The 15100-nt window shown below is 38.8% G+C and overlaps 1 protein-coding gene across 10 annotated transcripts in view; it reads right to left on the bottom strand.

The window, feature by feature from the left end:
• APBB2 (amyloid beta precursor protein binding family B member 2) overlaps window positions 1–15100 on the bottom strand; it is a 193160-nt gene that overhangs the window by 26227 nt on the left and 151833 nt on the right. The window contains exon 1 of one of the 10 annotated variants that reach the window (XM_042467270.1): window positions 3833–4534. The exons of the other annotated variants lie outside the window; for them this stretch is intronic. The gene's annotated coding sequence lies outside the window, so the exon portion shown is untranslated. Of the gene's footprint in view, window positions 1–3832; window positions 4535–15100 lie in introns of those variants that run through there. 10 annotated transcript variants of the gene reach the window in all.

Raw genomic sequence — 15100 nt, forward strand, 5'->3', positions numbered from 1 at the left:
AGAGCACCCCTCCCCAGGCCTCCAGATGATCTTTCCCAGTGGTTTCATTTAGACAAATAGCATTGAGGATAGAATGGCACCTTGTGGTATGTCATATAACATCCCCGTTTTTGAGGAGTAGCTATCCCCACACACCACCATCTGGAACCTGCCCAAGAGATAGGACCAGAAACACTGAAGTACAGTGCCTCCGATTCCCATATCCCCCCAGGCATTTCAGAAGAATCCCACGTTTGATGGTATCTAATGCCACTGAGAGGTCCAAAAGCACTAGCACTCTTTAATTCTGTGTCTTTTGCACCTGGTTTTGGTTGGTAGATCTTGGGGGTCTAGGGGAAAAAGACACAAAGTAGATCTGCAAAACACTGAAGTCTGTCCATCTCTGAATGGTCACTGGATGTCTAACTGTATACTTTTAGAAGAAATTTCACATTATAATACCAGCAGAAATACTTACTTACTTTGAATTAAGTGCCACTTTATTCAGTGGGATCTACTCCCAAGCAAGTGTGCACAGAATAGTAGTCTATGACTGAAAGCACACAAAGGAGTGAATCACATTAAACTCAGTGACAACTTACTCTTGAGTTAGCATGATCTGTATTGGGATTCCAAGGCCTGTGGCAATCAATCTCTAATTACATATGATGGTTAGGATGTTAACTCTTATTTCTCTTCCCATCCTGTCCTACTCAGGGGTGTTGCTCCAATGGGGCAAAACAAGGGCACTGCCTTTCCGAGTCAGAATTTTATCCTTCATGAAATTTCCCTTCCATCCCCAAACTCCTTTATATTTGCTCTGTTTGCATTTGTTTGGTAACTTTGTTGGCCCTTTTTTCTTTAGATTAATTAATATTGTAAGCCGCCCTGAGTCCCAGTCTTGGGAGAAGGGCAGGATGATGATGGTGATCATGATGTTAACTGCTGTCAAGTCAACATTATTTATAAATTATTTATAAATTTATAAATTAATTTATGGTGACCCTATGAATGAGAGAAATCTCCAAGCCACCCTGTCATCAACAGCCCTGCTCAAGGATACTCTTGCAGATTCAAGGCCATGACTTCCTTAACTGAGTCTATCCATTTGGAATGAAGTTTTCCTCTTGCCTTATTGCCTTTTACCTTACCCAGCATTGTTGTCTTCTAGTGAGTCATGTCTCCTCATGATATGGCCAAAGTATGACAGGCATCCTACTCCTTGCAAAATTAATCCTACATAAGACAAAGTGCCTGCTGAATGGCTTTATTTCACAAACAGCTGATCCAAGCATGGCTAAACATTTTTCTGTGTTTTTCAGGAAATTCACCTTAAGGCTAACTTTGAATTATATAAAAAGCTGAAAGAAATGCTTTCACTTCTGTCTCCACTGCTAATGAACCATTCTAAGAATTGGTGACAGGGGAGAATGGTGGGCTGTGGGAAATCCTACATTTAAATAAGCATTTTTAACCAAATTAACGAGCCCATTGCATCACAATTCCTGCTGAATGTAGATACTTGTTCTTTTTCTTCAAATTTTGAACGATAAATACAAATGTGATACCATGGAGCCGCACCATGTATTCTGCATATACTGACATCCTTAGGATTAGTGTCAGTAGAAATTTAAATTCAAGGCTGCTTCAAACATACTGGTAGAAGAAAATTAAGAGCTAAATCCAATTGCTGGTCCCACCTAAAACAGGCTCACAGAATCAGTGGAATTTACTTCAGTACTGACTTACTAAGCTTCCATTAATTCAAAGGATCCACTTTAGTTGAAATGAACAATTGGATTTAGGCCTACAGTTTCCTTTAAATAAAATACTGTAATACAATACAGGTAAGTTACAAGGTATTTTGCTGGCAATGGAATTATAGGCTCCTTCTCATGTTAGAGTTATAAAAGTAATGGAGTGTTTGGTGGGTAATAAATGAAGATGGCTGAAATCGAAATGTCAAAAAATGCCATTCATTTTCAAATGACAAACCACAAGACTTTTGAACAAGATTTTAAAATTTAAATGAAACAATTTATTCAAACCAAGATATCAATAATTTAAATAAGCACAATAACCTAGTCTTCAGCATTTTGTACAATACAAACTGTAGTGTTCATCTTATCCTTACACCAGAGCTGAAAGAAAATTAATCTAAACTGAATTTTTAAAATATCTGTATTAGTTTGACTTTTACTTTCTCTGAGCATTAATTTATATTACATATTTTAAGGTTTGGTGCATCTATTTGGGATTATTGTTGATCATAAATTGCAAGCACAGCTTTTCAGACTGATTTACATATTCAACATATAGAGCACAGGGATTAAGTTAGGGAAAAAAGGGAAATGCATTCATTTCCAGGCTAAATAATTTACTGTTCTTTTGCCTTCTAAGAAATGCTTCAGGGATGAATAATAAAAAGTCCATCTTCCCCAGTTGTTAAAATTATGTTAATGGTGAAGTAAGCCAGTATAAACACATAATTAAAGCCATTGCTCTAAGATAATGCAATTTACTGTGGGTTTTTATTATAGTAGAGCAATAACTGAGAAGCACTTAATATTCTTTTACACTCAGAAAACAAATATAACAGCAAAGACAATAGGCAAAGCAAAGAGGTTCTTCAACACATGTCAGAGTAGCCCAAGTTGAAGAATGGAAGTGGTGAGTGATTAGAAAGAAAAGAAAAAGATTTATGGGCTTTTACTTCCCCTCTCCTACAATTTAATGAGAATTCCTAGCTATACATCAGTTAACCAGTCAATAAACTGTGCCTCCTTAAGCCTTCCTCAGCAGATACAAAAAGGATTAACAAATCAGAAATGCCTTACTGATCCAAAACTAATGCAAATACCACTTCAATCATGCAAGGTTTTCTTCTGTTAAAGAAAATATGGTATTTCTTCCAAAGGTCCTATTTCTCACATACAAGTAATTCCATAATTAAAACACAGATAAATAATTCAATAATTACCAGTTATCAAAAATACATAATAATGGTACAATTAATAATAATAATAATAATAATAATAATAATATGTTTTATTTGTATACCGCTTTTCCTACGATCAAAGCGGTTTACAGCATACATATGCATATACAACAAAGCAAGTAACAAAAAAATAAAAAAATAAATAAATTATTTGTCTTTTCAAAAGGTTGTTTTTTGCTCCATGCTTAACAAATTTAATTCACAAATTTATGAATTAGAAATAAGAACATAAAATCTAATATGTAATGGTAACTTTTTTAGACAGGAAAATATTAATGCCCCCATTAATTTTTATATCATCTTCAGAAAATAAATTGTCAACTGAGTAATTTCTTGTCCATTCCAGCCAGTACTGTGATTAAGAGCAAATTGCAGCCCAGCTGTACAAAACTGCAAATTTAGGCAAGTGAATATATGAGGCTGGTAACCACAGCCAAAGAACAGCAGGTATCTGAGTGAGAAATAAAAACAGCTGAATGTCAGATGGGTCTCGGTCTGCTACAGTTCATCAGTTTATTACAGCCAGCTTCTGAAATCAGAAAGGGGAATAAAGAAGCAGGTGGTGTACTTACAGCGTAACTCTCATCTGGCCATTGGAGCTGCTGCTCCTTTCCAAATCTTGTTAAGTGTCATTCTTGTAAAACAAGAGATATAACCTACCATTTCAACACTCCAAGCTGACATCCGCCTTCAAGGAAGCTTACTGCATCATTAAATAAATGAAAAGCAGCTCCCAATGTACATAGTTATAGAAGGCAAGTACTGCAGAAGACAAAAGGCTACTTGCCTTGTTTGTAATCCCTGTATCTGCATAAGACCGACAGAGGAGGTTCCTGTTAAGTTTAAGTTTCTTACCTTATTCCTTACGGCAGCAAACAGGAATTTGTCATGCCAAGCACATGTCAGGAATCATCAGCCCCAACTCTCTGAGCCCTGGCTGCCTCCCCTCTTCAACATTTGCACAGACATCTGACAGTGCAAAGGGCTCTTTCTATTCAGCCATATACTCCTACTTCGGTGACATGGGTCGAATACCCCTGGGGTGGTGGGGGCATCCGCTCATTCATTTTGTATTAAGTTGGACCAAATCCTGTCAGTTGCAACTCTCCTCAGCCAGATACTCTCGTTCTTTTCTCGCTCAGTGAGCCCAGCTGTGTGATTGGATACAGCCACGGTAGAGCGGGTGTCCCCTTCCCCTCAGCCAGCCAGCCAGTCAACAGCTCCCAGAGAGGGTAGCGTCTTTCCTTTGCTCTGCTTTCAATTCCATGTTATATTCAGTGCTTTGTGAGTTTAAAAATATCTCAGCCCTTCCTCCCACCTTCCTCCTCCTTCTATCCTCCTAACAGAGATATACTATCACAGATTATCCTCCTGTCTGATTGGCTACCAGTTATATTTAAAAAACTATATGTCCACACATATGACTGTCAGTACACATGAGAGTCTCCAGATGTTCTGCCTACAGGGACACACAAACTGTTAACTGTTAAGCCTCTAGTACAACCCCAAAAATTGTGCAGAAGAAAGAATATAGTGTCATTGTATAATAAACTGATCTTGGAAGCTAAACATGATCAGCCCTAGTTAGTACAGTACTTGGATGGGAAATCACCAATGAAAAACAAGTGCAGGATGCTATATTTCAGAGGAAAGAAATGGCAAAACCATCTCTGAGTATTCCTTGCCTATGAACCTCTATGAAACCCCTATGAAATTCACGGGGGCACCATATATCAACAGGGGACTTGAAGGTGCACATACACAGAGAGAATAAACCAATCGCATAGGTAGAGTCAGCCATACTACCCTAAGCATCCTGTTCTTTTCTGATCTTGGAAGCTAAGCAAAGTTAGGACTACATAGTCCTTGGATAGGAGATCAACAGGACACTAGAAGTCTCCAGAAAGAATCCTGTCAGAAAAACCTGGAGAGCTGCTGTCCATTAAAGTTGACAATACTGCTCTAGATGGACTATCTGTGTGATACAGTGTAAGACAGTGATCCTAGGGGAAAAACAAGAGAGCTGTTTTGGCTTCTAGTAACAGTGCTGTGCCAATTATTTCATCAACATTTTTCAACTGGAAGCCACAAGCTGGGATTTGTTGCGAAAAGAAATGAGAAAATAAAGTAAGTATAACTACTCCATCAATTTGAAAATTGCCTTTCTAAAGAAATTATAATCAAAAGCAGCTCACAAAACTTTGCCAGTGTAGTTAAGATTGGAGCCCTGGTGGCGCAGTGGTTAAATGCCTGTACTGCAGCCATTCACTCGAAACCACAAGGTTGCGAGTTCAAGACCAGCAAAAGGGCCCAAGCTCGACTCAGGCTTGCATCCTTCCGAGGTTGCTAAAATGAGTACCCAGACTGTTGGGGGCAAATTAGCTTACTTGCTAATTAGCTTACTTGCTGTTCACCGCTATGCTCTTTGGAATAGCGGTATATAAATAAATAAATAAATAAAAAACAAATTGTGCAGGTATGTATTTGTATAGGTCTAGTATACACCTAAAGTATGGATGTAACGAACATATGTTTGACAAAACATGGGTATCATGAAAGTTCCCTCATCTAAGAGCGAAGATGCCATTTTGTAATATATGAAATAGTGTACACATTGGCTCTTATCTTGTATCAGACATGTTGAACATAACAGACAGCTCTGCCTATGTGGGGTGCTACTTCGTCTATTCAGTGGCTGATATGGAGGGAATATGGAGGCTATTCAGGTAACCAAAAAAGCTGATCATTTCCATTGTTGTGAGGGAAAGAAAAAATTATATTGTTTGCCATCCTGGAGAAAACCCCTATTTCTCTTCTCTTTGGCTGCAGTTGCAATTGTGCAATCTCAGCCAATGTGTGTTCCATTTGATTTCCATGATGGGAGTTAACTTAAGCAACCAAAAAACTGCTCATGTTGGATGCAAGGGGAAGAAAAATGAGAGCAATCATGTTTTTATTCCCTGCAGCTACAATTGCAGCCAAGATGGGTCACTTCTTGAGTTGCCTGTGTAGTCACCATAGACAATGAATGGCTACAGCACCACTACCCCCAGAGCTTGAGACATGTCTTTGGCAGAGAGGTTTTGGATGTTGTGCAACCATCTACCAAATAGATCCTTAGCTACTATCAAAAAAAAAATCCTAACCACTCATATGCACAAAGGACCTCGACTTATACCCATGTATGTCACCAATCTTTGTTTATTATGTAAACAATGCCAGCCACAGACGCTGGCGAAACGTCAGAAAGAAACTCTGCTAGAACATGGCCACATAGCCCGAAAAACCCACAAAAATCCATTGTTTATTAGTTTCTTAGAGATTTTAAGACCCAGTCCTAAAACTGGGTCTTAAATCAGTCCTTTTTTGGGGTACCAAAATTGTATACATCATTGAGATTGTGTGGTCAGTTCGCATAAGGAGGCACTGATTTACATAATCATTAAATTTTGGCTTGAGTCCACCAGCATCACCACACAAAAGTGATTCAAAATCATCAAATATAAAGCAGCATAATTCCAGACAAATGTGATATTGATTTCTATTGCTTTATTTGTTACCTAAATCATTAGATCTTATTCCCCCCCCATCTAGTATAACAGAATTTGACACAAATGAATGATCCACCATTGTTCATGGTGAACAATGGCTATAGAGGAATCTAACCTCCAAGAGTTTTTCTTTTCCTAGAGTAATAAGAGTGGAGTTTATCAGACAAGGGAAATTGGAAGTATAATCTGATGGCAATCTGAATGCAATCATGGGGTTTAACGTTATTGCTTGATAACCCACTACACACAAATTCGAGCAATGGGAAGTCAGTCCGAACGCAATCATGTGGTTTCATGTTATTGCATGATAGACTGCCACATGCAAATTCGGGCAATAGCATGCTATTTTCGGGCAATGGGGAGCCAGTTCGAATGCAATGTGTATTCACGTAATTGCGCGAAACTAGCGACTTTAAGTGAATGTGTTCTGGCCCCACTTTCTTTTCATTCAAATTTAAGAGAAATTCCTCCCGTTTGATAAACTCCTATGTCTAATTTTTTTTGTCCCATTTCAGACACTACTAAAATAGGATTTACTGTTTTACACACATGACACTATTTGACAGGAATGGCACTGAAATAGAAACATTAAGCACTGTCCAGCTATACTGGAGCCTCATTTCTAATCTGAACACTCTATAAAAAACACAGACCACAATCCCAGACATTGCAACAGGGTAAAATCTAAAAATGAGCCACTGCAAGAATGCCTGTCATTACAAGATTTTATTGCTGTCATTGTTGCCTGGGTTCTGCATTTAGTACATGTCTTAAGCTTATATGAATCCCAAGCTCTTGTTTTCACTTGAAACTTTCATTTAATTTGTACAATCCAGTGTGACTGTCCTTCAGTAAAGCTGGTTTAAGAGATGCTCCTTAAACTCTTAACCAATCTTGAATCTCATCCAGTTTGTTTTTAAAGCTTCAAAGTCTCATTAATATTCCTCTAATGTTTCTTCCCTTAAGCCAACAAGCAACAGCAACATGTGACAACCATACTAATTTTAACACTCAGATTAGATTTTGATTTTTTTAAAATTACTCAAGAGAAGTCCCATTTCTTTAAGAGGTAATTAGGTTGTATAGGCTTCATTTCAACAGCCAGTTGGCCATTATGTTCTCAAGCTAACTAACTCAGTCAGTTATATGAGGTTACAATTTGGTCCCTGGGGCAAAACAGCACCCAATTTATTTACAATTTCATATATGACATAGATGCCTGCATATGTAGAAGTCCAAACCTGATTTGTTTATTAATTAAGATGTTTTATATAAATTTCAGTTTTAAAAGCCTTTTATGATACTGTAATATGAAAAACCACAAAATGCAATAAGGTCAAGTACCATATATACTTGACTATAAGTCAACCTTATGTATAAATCAAGGGCAGGTTTTTGGGGCCAAAATTATGGATTTTGATATGATCCATGGATAAATCAAGGGTAAAACCTAGGGGCATGTAACAAAGGATGTGGTTTTAGCTTCTGCGGACAGCAAGCCCTGGCTTTCTGAATGGACGTATGCAGCGGTGTGAGCAGGAGAGCATGCCCATTGAAAAGAATGGGACTTAAGGACCCATGTTTTTTTACTATCCATGGAGGGATTCAAAATGGATCCCCTGCATATAGCAAGGGTGCGCTGTACTTCATCAAGCTTATAAAAGGTCTTTATATTCTTTCAACTAAAAAGTGAGAATAATTTTATGAGTTGGCCTTCGTTGCAAATCTTTAACCCAAGCATAGCCTCCAACAGTTACAAACCATCTGGGAAAGCCATGCCTACCCCTTTGCATTCCTAGTTTTCAGTTTGTTTCGATGAGACCTGGACTCTTATCTTCTTCCCCACCACACACACACAATTATGTTGTAGTTGCCTTCAAAAGTAGGTTTGCAAATGACAAGCACTTTGCAGGAGAAGAGATGAAAACGTAGAGACTTACTGCTTTAAGACATAAAGGAAGATGTACTCTAGCCACTGGAGCTTTAGAATGCCATTATGTAAGCCCAATTGCCTCTTTTGGTAACCAAAAAGAATCAACACAGCTAGACACTCTGAGGGGCTTCTCTTTAATGCATCTCCAGAACTGTGTGTCAGCTTGTCTCTCAAACTTTCACAGAAACACATATTTTCCCCAAACAGATTTCAGATTTCCCCTCCATCTATTTCCCTAAAATGTGATCAATATGGCAGGAAAGCATTTCTCATCTACAATCATTTCTTTCTCATCTACAGTGCTATCTGTTTTTGAGATTTTTATAAACCTAACACTTTAAGCTTAGTTTTAGTTTAAAAAAACTGGCCCCCCAAACCTGGCTCGACTTATCCATGGATCAATGTATGTATCCAAAAAGGAACCATCCCTTCCTCTGAATAGAGTGGCAAAAGGCAAGTACTTTGTCTGTCCTAGGAGACCCTAAAAGAAGCAACAACCTGCTCTACTCAATCTGCCGCAGTACCGCTTTTGACCTTTTTGAATGCCTAGGTGAGAAAATGGTGGCAGTGACAAGTCTTCGTCACTTCCCCTCAAAGGAATACCAAGAAGAATCAGGCTCTAACATTTTAATAAAACATTTGTGTATGTCTGTCAGCTTTTCTGGGTTAAAATTGGGCAAAGTTATCACATTAAAATTAAAGGCTATAATCACTGCTAATGCCTTTGTTCTGTGTCCTTGTCCCACCCGTCTTCAGTAGATCACGTAAACAATGAAACCCACAAAACTGAGATAAAATGAGCCCTTTGTTGTAACAAATGGAATCATTCATAACGATCCTTTCTGATTGTTGAACCACGAAGAACGTTTCAACAATGCATTTTGACTCTGTTTGCCAAAGTCTACAGAAGTATAGATACTCTATTTGTCTCCCGTGGTACTTTGAGATAAATAGCTTGCAAAGAACCTGCAAGATTTTCCTTTTGACCAGGATCTCAGATGTTCCAATGGTTCATTGTTACTTCTGCCAGGAAGTCAGCTATTTGTGCTATTTCTTCTGCTGTAATTGGATAATCCGCCCTATAATGTTATACCAAGTGATGTCAAAGACATGGACTGCTCAGATGTAAACCCCATCTGAAGAAACTTGTAAAAAAAAGCTATGATAAGCCCGGTACATAAGGGCCCTTACTGACGCCCTCATTACGTACTAGGGTTGCCTGGGAGTGGAGCGCCCACATGCCCCGCAACTCTAGCACATGACAAGAGTGTAACAATGGTGGCAACCTGTATACAGGGTGCTGCCACTGTTACATAAGTGCTGCACGGCATCTGCATGGCGCCGTGTGGCACTTATGTTACAAATGATAGAAAAAAATTGTAAGCCAGAGTTTAAAAACTCTCAGTGGGAAGCTGTTCGTGGATGTGACTGAGGACTGAATAAACCATTATAAAACTAGAGCCATTTCAGAAGTATTACATTCCACAGAAATCTAGTTTGTATCTGATTATCCTTTGACTTGCCTGATGTTCATAACAGATGTAAAATATTCAAGAAGCATTAGGATTCAACCCCAATTAGATTACAGGTGCTATTTTCACTAAGCAGCAGGCACTTTGGCAAGCAATTTTTTAAAAAATCACCAGGGACATTTGGACTAACTATTTAAATTCAATGGGCTGCACTAATTAAAATGCAATCGTCTGATCTAGCTCCATTTACACATGCCTTAGCTACAGCCTTTTTGGAGTAATATCATGTGCTCTACATGGGTTTGCTTTTGGAAAGCATTCAGAAACTTCTGCAGATCCATACCAACGCAGTCAAACTGTAGAGCGGGGTGGGTTACAGAGAACACAAAAGTTCCTTGTTACAGCAGCTTCACACAACTTGTCTGTTTGTAAACACAAATTAAAAGTGCTAGTTACGACTTTTGATGATAACCGCAATCAAGCTGATTGACGTATACTGATACTATGAATGAGAGACTTACAAGTCACTTTATTATCAACAGTCCTGCTCAGGTCTTGTAGATACAGGGCCATGGTTTTTTAAGTCAGTATCCACATGCAATGTGGTCTTGTAATGACCTGCAAAGCTCTATCCAACCTGGATTTGGACTGAAGATCTTTCTCTCCCCATATCAGCCTGCCCAGGTTTCAAAAACATCAGAGGAAGCCCTTTCTTCAATTCTGCCATCCTCACTGGCAAGTCTGCTGAAGGCATGAAGGAGGGCCACCTCAGTGGTTGCTCACAGACTGTGCAACTCCTTCGATGAGAGACTGGCTTACTCTTTCTCTGTTGTTCTTCAGCCAGTTTATTCTAGCAGTTTCCTTAATGTGTTAAAATTGTTTTATTTCAGTTGTTGTTTTAATATGACAATTGGTTTGTGTATTAATGTTATACATTGCTGTGTTCTTAATTTGCAAAGGGATCTTGTAGCACCTGTGAAATTTATTGTGTAAAAGAAGTTATAGCATTAGGTTTCATAGACTTGGTCTACTTTCTCAGATGGCCTGCTTCCTCAGTAGACCAAGTCTATGAAAGTTTATACTACAACTTCCCCCCCCCAAAAAACAAAGTTAGTCTCAAAGGTGCTACAAGACCCCTTTGTATACCGATATTTCAGACTAGCACAGCTATATCTCTGTGTTCTTAGCTGCATTTGTTTTTAAATCATGTTGTGACTTGCATCTACAAACAAGGAGAAAGGCAAGATGTCACCTGGTGTGGTCTGCATCCCCCCACATCCCTAGTGATGCAATTGCTACTACTACTACTACTTTATCACTAAACCAGGATGTTCTATCAAAGCACTTGGTGCTTTCACTGATGAAAGCTTGCTTCAGGTTCAGCAACTGGCCCTGATAGTAATTTAACAGCAGGGCCATTGAGCTTCTAGTCCATCTCAACTTCCTGCTACCTTTGAATAGGCTGCCAGCAACAAGCACATCATTTTACAAAACTCCTTTTAACAATGATTGGCCACTGAGGAGGCAGATGGTACTGTGCAGCAGGAAGGATTTAGCCCAGGGGCTTTCAGTTCTTGCTAATTAACATATGGGAACTATGCAATCCCAGTTTCCAATTATCACAGTTTTTTGGAAAAAAAACCCAGAGAAAGTGGATTTTTCAAATTCGCCCCAAAGCTAACTCGTAAGTGTACAATGTTTTAATACATTGTACAGTTATACAGAGCTGTAACATTTTATTATAATATGTAAGCAATTAATATTACATAAAATTATACTGTTTCCAAACTCATATGTAATGGGATAATGTGGTTTAATATACCATGGCCATCCTGAATTCTGGCATGCATGAAAAATGAGGGAAGTGAATATGTGAGTATAGGCTATGTCCTCAATCCAATAAAACATGGTTTATCTTAATTAAATACATTTGAATTGGACCTACATTTCAACCAAATCATGTGATGCTTGGACCACTATAAACGCAATTATTTGAACTGAATTCAACTGAGGTCCAAAACACACTGCAGAAATAATGCAGTATGAGACCACTTTAACTGCCCTGGCTCCATGCTAGGTAATTCTGGGAATGGTAAATTTTATGAGACATTTAAGTCTTCTCTGCCAGAGAGCTCTGGTGCCACAATAAACAACAATTCCCAGGATTCCCTACTCAGGGCAGTCAACATGGTCTCAAACTAGATTATTTCTGCAGTGTCTTTTGGTCCTGCGTCTCTATCTTTTAAATACAGTCAGCCCTTCTTATACACGGATTTTTAATACATGGATTCAAGCATACACGGTTTGAAAATGTTCAAAAAAGTATAAATTTCAAATATCAAACCTTGATTTTCCATTTTTTATAAGGGACATCATTTTGCTGTCATTATATTTAATGGAATTTGAACATGGACAGATTTTGTTATACACAAGGGATCTTGGAACCAAACCACAGCGTATAACAAGGGTCCACTGTACATGTTTTGCTATACAGATATGTCTCAGGTAATGAAGTAGATGTATTCCTGAGTATTGTTTCTTCAACAGAAAATTTGGTACCAGAGGCAGAAATAACTTGGAAAGAATTGTTTCCAGTTCTGGGCACCACAATTTAAAAAGGATGTTGAAAAACTGGAGTGTGTCCAAAGGAGGGCAACTAAAATGGTGATGGATATGGAAACCATGCTCTATGAGGAATGACTTAGGGAGCTGGGGATGTTTAGCCTAGAGAAAAGAAGGTTAAGATGTGATATGTTAGCCCTGTTTATATATTTGAAGGGATGTCATATTGAGGAGGGAGCTAGCTTGTTTTCTGCTGCTCCAGAGACTAGGACCTGGAGCAAGAGATGCAAGCTCCAGGAAAAGAGATTCAACCTCAACATTAGGCGGAACTTCCTGACAGTAAGGGCTGTTCAACAGTGGAACAAACTCACTCGGAGTGTAGTGGAGTCTCCTTCCTTAGAGGTCTTTAAACAGAGGCTGGATGGCCATCTGTTGGGGATGCTTTGATTATTTCCTGCATGACAGAATGGAGTTGGACTGGATGGCCCTTGACGTCTCTTCCAACTCTATGATTCTAGGTATAGATTCCTGCACCACAGAAAAGGAATTCAAAATGTTTCAGTAAACCTTTTATCTAAAACTACCAATAAGCACATGTAAAATAAAACAACTCAGTCAGATAGTAGAAACAGGAAAAAGCTACTGACAGAAGTAAAAAACAAAACAAAACAAAACATTGTGAATCCTTGAGAGATCACTTGAAAGTTGTTGGGTTCTCCCCCCAAAAAATGCATCCAGCAATGATTTTTTTCTTCTTTCATTAGCCTCCACTTCTTTTCATGATTTCCATATACATTTATGTTTCTTTAACACAATGGGGATAGTGAGGCAGACTTATCTGCTTTCCCATTTTCCCTCTCTGTTTTGGTGTTCACCATGCTCCATAAAGGATTCTGGAGCCAAATGCCAAGCAATTTAGGGCATGGATGGGACCCCCTCGCCTCTGATCAACCTTTGATATCGAATTCCATTATGAAAGGGATACTTGGTCATGTAGCCCGGAAAAGGCACCCCAATACAAAAAAATAGTCTGCCTAAAAGGTCAGGTGGACCCAGGTGAAATGATCAGCACACAGGCAGGAAGGTGGACCATTTTGAAATTTAAAATCAATTATTTCAATTAGGAGTGTGATGGATTTGTCAAACATATGGAAATCAAAGGGCTTTGCCATCCTGAGATGTCACCTCTTTGATCTAGGATGCCAGCATTTACTGTCTTGTTGTTTCCATCATTCTTTGTTCCTCCTGGAAAAATCAACTCAAAATTCCTGGGGACCTGCCCCAACAGGGATGGCTGTTTGAGCTATCACACTTGGGTCTCATTTGGATTCGGACAGACATGCTGTCTGATTTCATCCAAGATCCTCAGATTGCGAGCCGAAGCAATATGAGTCCAATCCACTCTGCATCTGTTCCTCCCTCTGGGCAACCTGGCCTTTGAGCTGGTAAAGTATCACCCCATCCTTCTAACCTACCTTCACTTTGTTAGATCTTATATGAGTGTATTTCTTTGTGTGATTGTTGAAATCCTTTTACTGTATTAATTAAATTATATGTGAACCTTGCACTCTGGAGTTCTAGTTCTTCAGGCCTGGTAGACAAAGTTCCCCACTTTAAACATTACCTAAGAGCCCTCTTGCTGCTGTCACTGAGCTAGAGACAGTTAATTCTATCAAAAGTCATTTGTGGTACAATTTAGGTAACAGCAGGCACAGTTACAGCAGGATCAGCTAGAGCAAAATCCCTGTTTTGTCCAATTCAAGCTTTTATTGCATCATTTACTGCAGACACAGTGTTGCAACCTGACACCCCTCCTTCACCATCATCCCAAAGCTAATGCTACTAGAAACATTCAACTAGACAGAGGACAAGGGAGGATGAGAGGGCATAAAAAGACTTTGTAAAAGGAGCTTCTTTGTCAGAGGCTTTGTTAAGTGAAGTATGCCTCTACACTTTTACAATCATTCAAATTATTTCTTATGAGGACTGTATGAAGACATATTTATAAAGTTCTAATAATTAGACCTTTCTAATATGTCTTCATACAATCCTCATAAGAAATTATAGAATCTAATTGCTAAAGCAAGGCAAGTCCTAGACAAGGACTTGACAAGGAATTGAATGGCAGCCCAACGTAAGCTGCTCTGACCTTCCTTAAAACATACATAAAAAATCAAAGCATCAATTGTGGGGCTTGGATATGTTACACATTTTGGACTACAGTTCCCATAACCCGAAGGTGCTCTGCAATTTTGGGAGGTATAGCTGTAATGAAACTTTTTCAAGCACTTCTTTAAGTTAACTTTGAATAATATCTGCTCTCCAATTGCTGACTAGTGGGAAAATTCTATCTAGACTTCAATGTTCCACACTGAGGTAACTGATCCACCGTTCCACTGACATCAGCAAGCTTTAAAGGCATTTGTTATGGGGGGGGGGGCAGTTTGCAAGGTGGGCGGGAGATTCTGACTTATCAGTGTTTTAGAATTCATTTGGAAATTGATGACTAGGCACCCAAAACTGAGAAGAGAAAGCTGTTGCAGAAGTTTTATTCCCTCATTGTTTAATTTTATTTCTACATGTCCTAGTTTTCTTCCTGTCCAGG

Source organism: Sceloporus undulatus, chromosome 5, assembly GCF_019175285.1.
Source record: "Sceloporus undulatus isolate JIND9_A2432 ecotype Alabama chromosome 5, SceUnd_v1.1, whole genome shotgun sequence".
Lineage (NCBI taxonomy): Eukaryota > Metazoa > Chordata > Lepidosauria > Squamata > Phrynosomatidae > Sceloporus > Sceloporus undulatus.